Genomic DNA, 10,703 nt, shown 5'->3' with positions numbered 1-10,703 from the left:
ATGGAGAAGCTGAAATCATCCCTTTTGTCAAAAAGATGAGTTGTCAGTTTGCCGTTAATGTCTACTTTCAATAAAATATCTATAAATACATGTACATGTATGAAGCAGAAGTGGACGACTCTGTGGTGTCTTTTATTTGGAGCTCTCAGGGATAAATCGAATCAACATATGAATGAAAGTTTTTATTGTTAATAGACAAAACGTCGTCGATATTTCTAAATGTCGAATTGAAGGCCACATCAAGAGATGTTTTCTTCTCACATGGAAGTTTTTGAATAAATTCTGCTTCATGTAAAACTTATACGGTGCCAATTTTGATGCATCAGATGTGCATTTCGACAAATAATGTCTCTTCAGTGATGCTCAACCGAAATAACAATGAAGTCTTAGAGCTATTTTAGGGAAAAACAGAGTGCCAAAAACTGGAGTGAAATTCGTCTAAGGATAAGAGCTATTCGTAAGGGAGATAATCCTTAGTTTTGAAATGAATTTCTAGATTTTATCACAGCAATTAAATATACATCCGTATTTTCAAACTAGTAACGAAGTACTTAGCTACTGGGCTGCATATGAATATAGAAACAGGTCGTCTAACAAAGAAGCTATCTGACGTGTTTCATACTAACTGTTAGGCCGTTCTTGGCACACTGGTTTTGACTACGGATTACTCCTTTATCGGACTTGGACAGTGTTATCATCAGATCTGCTTAGTTAATGAAGGTGCAATTTATTACAAGGGCGATTCTCTCATTTTATTCACAAACTCGCAAAATATTGTCTCATGTTATTTTCTTCAAATTATCACGATGGAACTTGAAAGTTTGAATTGATTCTATGTCTACATATCAAAGGCTTACTAGAAAAAATATAAATCAGTTTGTTTTTACAACACAACTGGAAATTAATCAATATTAATTGTGAAAGGTGAAGACAACGAACAGTGATCAGTCTCATAACTCCTACAAACAATACAAAATAGATAGTTGGGCAAACACGGACCCCTGGACACACCAGAGGTGGGATCAGGTGCCTAGGAGGAGTAAGCATACCCTGTTTTCTAATTGTCTAATTACCTCATTACAATGACATGACGGTAATGTCCTATATAAAGTTAGTGTTGCACTTTTGAATAATTTCTTAGAAATGTTTATATAAATTGTAATTTAAACTTTATATTCATTTCTAAAGGAACTTAATTGATTTCATGAAATACATTGTGGGGAAAGCCACTCGTAGAATTATTTTTGAAAAGAAAATATTTTGTCCATTAAAACATGTTCCATACCGTAACGCTTCTATTTTCTGCCTCTATGATACAACCTTGAACTTGATTTCCCACCACTGCAACATTCTATGGTGTCATATTAAAACACATGTAATACTTTCTGAATGATGATTATCAGTGAAAGCAAGAAGATAGCATGTAAGTACCTTTTCTTCAGTTGTAGTCAATTAACGTTATCTATACCGTTCATTGATTTTTGTTTAAATTGATTAACTCTAGCAACTAACAACTATAGATACATGAAAGGTGAAGATAACGAACAGTGATCAGTCTCATAACTCCTACAAGCAATACAAAATAGATAGTTGGGCAAACATGGACCCCTGGACACACCAGAGGTGGGATTAGTTGTCTAGGAGGAGTAAGCATCCCCTGTCGACCGGTCACACCCGCCGTGAGCCCTATATCCTGACCAGGTAAACATATATTCAATTAGTTTTCAGAGTACAAGCATCGCTAAACTAGGATATGATTTAAAAAATAAGGGATAATGTCAGAAATTTCCATACCGTCCCACTCCATACCATTACATCAGTAACAACGGTGTGGATCTGTGCATGACGGTATGGAAATTCTTTGAATTAAATTAATGAAACCAGTTATTAAAAACATAATTTGTTATGTTTTTTAAATAGAATCGCATGGATTTGCTGAAAATGGGAAATTTTAAAAACAGAAAAAGAAATATTGTTTGAAAAACATTATGATGAAAGCTTAAATCTGGTGCAGTGACACATGTCAGAATTTTACTAAACACAATTGAGGACAAATTGGATGACCTCTCAGGGTTCTGACTACCTCTTATATAAAGATAAGTTAACACTTTTGCAGAAAACAGTCAATCTGTATAACAATGGTAAAAACGGCAGCAGAGAGGGCAAATCGGATCCCTTAAAGCACGCTGAATACCTTGTAAAAGAAAGGGAGAGATACAAAAGGAGAAGAAAAAATGGAGTACTGCCATCTGTCAAGTCTCTTCCTGAAAGGGATGCAAGGACAATGGCGAGAAGAAAAAAGACGACAGAAAAAGAACGAAATCGCAACACAATATCAAAACCCTCTCAGCCTACAATTTATCCCCTGTACGGGAGCGCATGAAATCTATAGGAAATTTTTTTTTTTTTTAAAAATGCATGAAGAAGAATTGAAAGAAGCAAAGAAAGAAGCTGCTAAATATAAGAAAAGATGGCAACGGTTGTCAAAAAGAACAAAGCCAAATCAGGGTCAAACTGGTTTGCAGCTTTTAAGATAGCCCGACAACAAAACTAAAGAAAGATCTACAGAAGCTACTGACTAAAATCCGGTCTCAGTCCCGGTCTTCGGTCTCGGTCCCGTGACTAAAACCCCGGTCTTCGGTTCACGGTCCCAGATTTTTTATTCGATAAAAACAGAATACATAAGAATATCTTAGTCCCAATTTCTCGTTAATTTAAATATGACATCTCATGCCTGCATTCTGATAGTTGAGTGATCATATTATTGTCGTCTTTTGTAAAATAGGATGTGAAAACTCCGGAACCGGTGGGACCGAGAAGTAAAAACAGTGCTAAAAGCCGGTCCTGGTCTCGATTTTTTTTATTTTTCCTAAATAGCCGCTTCAATCTACTTTTTCATTAAAAAAGATAAGGGTATGATATTCAATGGCATTCCTTTGTATGCACATGTATGTTTCTGATTTATTGTATGTTTGTGTTTATTTCAATTTTTCTTTTTATGTCAAAATCAAACTCAACCACATGATTTTTTTTTCTCCCAAATGAACGCGTTACATTACATTTTCATAGAAAAATAAGGATGTAGAAGAGAAATAATACATGTATATATGTACTTATCCTGGTGTATTTGTTTGTAATTTACTGTTGGATGTAATTTTTACAAAATTAATTCATTTGTTTTTCATTTAGGTCAAACACCTGACCACACGATTGATGAAATTTTCAAATTCAATGTTGGTGTATTCCAAACCAGGTCTCTGTACATGTATATACTGCTGACTGCTCTCTCTCTCCCTCTCCCTCTCTCTCTCTCTCTCTCTCTCTCTCTCTCTCATTTACGAGTGTATCGTGAGAATCGCATTAACTTTTTAAATTATGACATTATATTAGTTCTTATAAAATCGTTCATTAATGAATAAAAAAAAAAAAAACAACAAAAAATATTGGCCTTAAATTTTATTATAAATATTTAAACATGAATAATTGCTGTTGATAGCGAAACAAAATTAATGTGCACTCGTGTCAACAACAGCAACAACAACAAACCCTTTCCAGAAAGATTCTGAATACAAGAATGATGCTTTTGAAAAGCAAATGTTCAATTTCATTTTTATACCCCCCGTGATCGGATATTCGGGGCGCATTTATATAGTTTTTGGCCCATCCGTGTGTTTGTCAGCAAAAACTTGAACCTTCGGCATAACTTTTGAATGCATGTTGATAGGGTTTTCATATTTCACATGTGTACTCCTTGTGACAAGACCTTTCTTTATATGCAATTCTTAACCTTTCAAATTCGACCTACTTTTGAAAATCTTTAACCTTAGCCATAACTTATGACTGGTTAGTAAAAATACATGAGGGTATGAAATGCTTGACGCAGGCATACTTTTCATGAAGCGCTAACAGTAGGCCTATTTGCATTTTCAAAACTGAAATTTATTTCTTAAATGAATTTACATGCAGGTATGTCTTGCATATTTATAAATGTAGATTGCATTGTATATAAATTTGTCAGTTTATGTCAAATTTATGCACTTTGAAATACAAGATATTTTGAAAATAGGAAAGAAACAGTTTTTGTGCAGCATAATTAATATGTTTGTACACATACGTATATAACTATTCACAATAAATATAGTTACCACATAATATTACAGTAAAAACATACCATAGATCTAAAGTCAGAGGACATCTTCTGTATAAGTATACAGAATCTGACATTTTGGTGAGCATGTCTATGTTTGACACACTTTTATAGAAACTATAAATATAATTATAAGGTGGAATTTTTTAAAGCATTCTATCTAAAAGAACCACAACTGAAAAAAAGAAAACTAAGTATCAAATAAGAATGGAAGAAATATTTTATAGTTATTATTCATTGGTTATATACAAATATATACATGTATATGTAAAATATATACCCATATAAAGAGATCGGGTTCGGAATACAAAGCATAAATCTTTGAAAACTGATTTTGGCCGGATTAGAAGAAATAAAATAAATGAGCAAATAACTAACTGTAAATTACAAACAAATACACCAAAATAAGTACTTATATATTTCCCTTCTACATCCTTATCTTCTTATGAAAAGGTAGTGTAACGCGATCATTTGGGAGAAAATGTTACGTACATTTAGTTGAGTTCGATTCTGACATAAATATATATTCTGTTGGAATTCCCATGGGCACGAATTGTGCTCCTTTGTTAGCTGACCTGTTTTTATATTCATATGAAGCAGAATTTATTCAAAAACTTCTACGTGAGAAGAAAAAATCTCTCGCTGTGACCTTCAATTCGACTTTTAGATATATCGATGACGTTTTGTCTATTAACAATGATAGCTTTCATTCATATGTCGATTTCATATATCCCTGTGAGCTCGAAATAAAGGACACCACAGAGTCGTCCACTTCTGCTTCATACTTAGATATTTTAATGAAAGTAGACATTAACGGCAAACTAACAACTCAACTGTATGACAAACGCGATGATTTCAGCTTCTCCATCGTCAACTTCCCACATTTATGTAGCAATATTCCATTATCACCTGCATATGGTGTTTATATATCTCAACTGATTCGATATACAAGAGCTTGTTTTGGGTATAGTCAGTTTTTAAATTGAGGTAAGCTACTGACAAACAAGTTGATGGCGCAGGGATTTCAACAGTCTCGATTGAAGTCAGCATTTCGCAAATTCTATGGTCGTTATAACGATCTAGTTCGTCAATACAACCTATCATTGGGTCAAATGCTGTCTGACGTGTTTCATACCGATTGTTAAGCCGTTCTTGGCACACTGATTTTGACTGCGGATAACTCCGTTTACCTGATCAGGATATGGGGCTCACGGCGGGTGTGACCGGTCAACAGGGGATGCTTACTCCTCCTAGGCACCTGATCCCTCCTTTGGTATGTCCAGGGGTCCGTGTTTGCCCAACTATCTATTTTGTATTGCTTGTAGGAGTTATGAGATTGATCACTGTTCGTTATCTTAATATTGATAATATTGGAATAAAAAAAACCTACACACACAATAAATCAGAAACATATGTATACAAAGGGATGCCATTGAGTATCACGTCCTTATCTTTTTATGAAAAGGTAGATTAGAGCGGCTATTGAGGAAAAATGTCGAGACCGGGACCGGATTGTTTTTATTTCTCGGTCCCACCGGTCCCGGAGTTTTCACATATTATTTTACAAAAGAAGAAAATAATATGATCAAGTTACCATCAGAATGCAGGAATGAGATGGCATACCTAAGTTATTGAGAAATGGGGCTCAAATATCCTGATTTATTATATACTTTCAATTTCATCTCTTCTTTTTTCTTTAAAAGTTTGCGGGCATATATCACACGATATATGCCCGTAAACATTCCGGCCCGCAAACATTACGTCACAATAAAATTTCTACGCCGTTAATTTTAAATTTTTCGTGTTTTTCATCTTTTACTCAGTTAAACCGATAACGTTATTGTTAAAAATAAAATTATTGTTAGTTTCTAAATGAAATTGAAAGTATATAATAAAAAGGTTATAGACTTTGTATGAGAAATATGACGACCTCGTTTTATGTCGCGAACGGACCTCGCAAGCTCGGTCCGTCTACGCGCCAAAAAACTCGGTCGTCATATTTTCCCATACAAAGTCTATAACCTATAAATATTCTGTTTTAATCGAATAAAAGTATCTGGGACCGGGACCGGGTTTTAGACACGGGACCGAGACCGAAGACCGGGACCGAGACCGGGTTTTAGTCACGGGACCGAGACCGAAGACCGGGACCGAGACCGGGTTTTAGTCACGGGACCGAGACCGAAGACCGGGACCGAGACCGGGTTTTAGTCACGGGACCGAGACCGAAGACCGGGACCGAGACCGGGTTTTAGTCCCGAGACCGAAGACCAGGACCGAGTTTTAGTCATGGGACGGAGACCGAAGACCGGGACCGAGTTTGAGTCACGGGACCGAGACCGGGTTTTAGTCAGTACCTCTACAGAACGTACATAACAATCCCTGAAAATGTCAGGAAGAAATTACTGTTCAACAATGTCAGGAAGAAATTACTGTTCTACAATGCAGTTGTTCCTGAAATAAAAGAGAAGAATGTTGGATGAAAAATCAAATAATGCGAAGCGTATTTTGTCAAATATTGTCTCAGGAAAGGTTCTGAAAAAGTATCGGGTAATGTCTGTTTCCCGAACAAGATTAGGCGTGTCTACATGGAGACTAAGAAGAAATACCAACCAAGCAGCCAAGCTCAGAAAAGGGGCAATGCCAGCATCAGACGACACCAAACAGAAGTTACAGAATTTTTTGAAAAAGACATCAACAGTAAATTATTGCCTGACAAGAAGGACACGATAACACTGAGATCCAAAAAGAAGATGTAGAAAAGATTACTATGTAACTCTCTTGTTAATTTGCACACAAAACTTCTTGCAAGTTACCCAGAAATGAAAATGTCATACCAATCATTTTGTAGATCATTGTACAACCAAAATGTTCAGTTCGTGACACATGTTGTGAATGAAATATCATTAACAAAGACATTGACTTATGTATGTATCCTTGTGGTACTATTTCAAAATATTCGACTAGAAACCTGTGTGCTGACTCACATTCACGTATTTTCCCTTGTAATTAAATAACTCCAGAGTATGTTTTGAGCTGATTGGGATAATATGGAGGAAACAATTTAATACCTGAGATGAGTCCAACAGAATTGCTGCTACATTTCATTATTGAGAGCTTTCTTTCGTTTTGTCTTTGCGGTGCTCGGAAGAATACATGCTACAGCACATAATGTTCTTGAAAGCAGTGACTTGAAAATAAATGTCGATACAACCACTCAGCACGTCATATAAAGACCATGAGCCAACCTGCGCATCAAAAGAAAACTTTTCGTGCTCTCAGGAGAACATCATGTACCTGCAAGTATCTCAGGAGAACCTCCCGTACCTGGAAGTCTTTCAGGAGAACCTCACGTACCTGTAAGTTTCTCAGGAGAACCTCACGTACCTGGAAGTCTTTCAGGAGAACCTCACGTACCTGGAAGTCTTTCAGGAGAACCTCACGTACCTGGAAGTCTTTCAGCAGAACCTCACGTACCTGAAAGTCTTTCAGTAGAACCTCACGTACCTGGAAGTCTTTCAGGAGAACCTCACGTACCTGTAAGTCTCTCAGGAGAACCTCACGTACCTAGAAGTGACATTTGCGACGCACCTGACACGGAAGAAACAAATACAAGAAAGCGAAATCAAGCATGTACACTTGTAGAGTCAGTGACAGAGTATGGTATGACTACACGAGACACTATGTACAGATAAGTCCAACGTTCACATTGAAGCACCCATATCATCACGGTGGGCAATAAGTCTACACATATCCAGGAGCTTGAAACCAACAGAGATTTTCAACCCTTTGAGGAACGCAGTGATGTCACACTCTTGCCTGGAGCGAAGAGACCTCACCCCTTATCCAGTGAAGCATTCCTGGTGTTAAATTTCTCACAGTAGCCCTGAAAGAAAGACTTTCACCCACTCACTTGTTCCCTAAAAGTTAAGGACTCAAGTATAAACCTATAGTTCTGTGGCAGATACAATCAGCTTGAAGGGCAGGAATCTATGTTCCGTATCCTGAAGACAAAGAAGAAAAAATCTGCATTGTGACCAGCCTGAACTCCAACAAATTACAGATCCGAAACGGAAGTTTTGAAAAATCAGCCTCCCATATGGAGGCCAACCGCTGCCCGACAGACACACTGTCCATCTTGCACACCCTTCAGTCCAACAAAGATTTAGAACTCGACCTTCTTTCTCGTTTCTCTATGTACAAGTCACATAGTCGTCCCTCACTGCAACATGCCTGAAAATGTGACTGCGGACTCTGACAAAGAACACTTCAAAAAATCCCAAGGATAGGTCTATCACCTACTGTGAATCTGCAGAACATTAGTGGTCAGGAAACAACATTCAGAAACAACAAAGCAGACCAATACTCTCTACCGGCATTCTTAAGACAGACCACAAACAGGTAGTCATTCTTAGGACAGGTCACAAACAGGTAGTCATTCTTAGTGTAGGACAGGTCACAAACAGGTAGTCATTCTTAGGACAGGTCACAAACAGGTAGTCATTCTTAGTGTAGGACATGTCACAAACAGGTAGTCATTCTTAGTGTAGGACAGGTCACAAACAGGTAGTCATTTCTTAGGTCAGGTCACAAACAGGTAGTCATTAAGAGCAGGTTGCCATTTTTAAAACAAGCCAAAAACGTCTGAAACATTATAATAAAAACTCAGAAACTGGACTTTGCAAAGTTTATTTAATAAAATCTTTAAAATTCTATGACAATGAATTATACAAAGGTATGTGAATATATCAAAATATTTCAGAGTATCTGAACATGTACATTTACTTTAGTGAAGAATTTTAACAAATTTTTATTTTGGGATTGATTTCTAACAATAGGAACTTTATATACTTCTAAATGCAGCAGTAAATATCATGTAAAAATATCATGTACTGTGACATCAATAAGTCAAACTCATTCAGACGAGAAAATAAATCATAAATTCAAAATCACATCTGCAATATGTACATTAACATGTTGCATCAAATATGTGGAAATCATTTAAATTATGCATACAAATACAATACCACTATCAAATTAACAAAGGGCTTTCACACCTACAGGATAGTCCCTTACTCTGGTAGTGTATATTTATTCAACTGAATTAGCCTTGAGGAAACATTTTTATTTTCTCTACTTGTTTTACATGTGTAAATATGCTTCCTCAGATTAAAACCAACCTTATCACATTGCAAAATTTTTAAAAAAAATTGTGACTTCCTTGTTTATTTTAATGTTGCATGTAAGTGTGCCTTTAGCTTCCCATTATAACTATACACAGTGACTGACACTGGATCTGTCCAGACACCGTAATCCTCAAATAAAACATTGGGAATATTTCAAACATCTGATTCCTTTGTACTTCGGATAAGGGTGTTTTGAGCACCAGTAAATCATCTCATTACATGTACATCTTTTCTTAAATTATCTCCCAATGGAATAGGGCATGGTACTTCATTTGATGAAACCCCTTCATTCATCCAAGGACACTTTTAACTGCAAATTTGAAATAAAACTGGTTTTGTGGTTCTCGAAAAGAATTTGAAAATATGAAAAGTATGCATGTAGACGCCAAACAAATCTTGATAAAGAAAAGCCCACTTGTGTCTTCAATGTTACAGATCTTCTTAAGGAGGAATGACACCCAGGAAATCTAGCTGATATGGATGTAAAGTGGAGGATATGTACATTAATAATTTTGACCTTACTTATTTGCAAAAATGCAGTTTTAGTAGAAAGTAATTGGGAGGGGGTGGGGGTAAACCCCTGCTAGAATCTACAGTTCAGCAGTCAAAACATTAACCTACTGAGCTGCCCAACTGGATTTAAAGGGGTCAGGTTGTTATAGCATAGCTGGTAGAAGAGCATTCGCTTCATTACCACAAGGTTTTGAATTCGAGTCCCACTTGTGCTATAACCGTGTCAAACCCAAGACATAAACATATATAGTGATTACTTCATCGCTGTAGACATTGGCATGTTAAAGAACCCTCACTGCTATGGCCCTGAGAGCTAAGCATAAGTCTAAATTTATGGTACTTCACCTACAGCTTGTGACATGTCATTATAAGTAAAAAGTATATATATATATATATATATATATATATATATATATATATATATATAAAGAGCGACACGAAAGGAATATAGAAGTATTGCTGATACATGTATTTGTATTTTCATTCATGTATAGATAGGAAGTCGGCCATAAAAATGATGTATTACTCCTCCTTAAAAAGATTACGTTTCTCTGAAAATAATTCGGTCGGTATATCATGTATATTGTATGAAAGTTTCAGAAAGTAAAGATAAAGCACATTTTCAGAATGGAATTGAAGACTAGCACATTTTCAGAATGGAATTGAGGACTAGCACATTTTTTGATAGGTCATTACTGTAACTAAAAATATTGTTAACATGGAATCCCTTCTACCACAAATAAATAAAAATCTTATAATTCATGAATACTGACTTGACATATAATGACTAAACAACATTTTTTGTGTCTTGATAAACCAAACAGGAGCTTCTGTGACAGCTAGCTTCTATATAACTT

At 36.0% G+C, this 10,703-nt stretch overlaps 1 protein-coding gene across 1 annotated transcript in view; it reads right to left on the bottom strand.

The window, feature by feature from the left end:
• Positions 1-6,477: 6,477 nt before the first annotated feature.
• Positions 6,478-10,703, bottom strand: part of LOC125654980 (kelch-like protein 24) — a 12,948-nt gene continuing 8,722 nt past the window's right edge. Inside the window, exon 2 of the mRNA XM_048885087.2 lies at positions 6,478-10,703. This exon is cut by the window's right edge and continues 5,425 nt beyond it. The gene's annotated coding sequence lies outside the window, so the exon portion shown is untranslated.

Source organism: Ostrea edulis, chromosome 7 (genome assembly GCF_947568905.1).
Source record: "Ostrea edulis chromosome 7, xbOstEdul1.1, whole genome shotgun sequence".
NCBI lineage: Eukaryota > Metazoa > Mollusca > Bivalvia > Ostreida > Ostreidae > Ostrea > Ostrea edulis.
The sequence above is the reverse complement of the archived record's forward strand: the minus strand, read 5'-3'. Positions and strand labels throughout refer to the sequence as shown.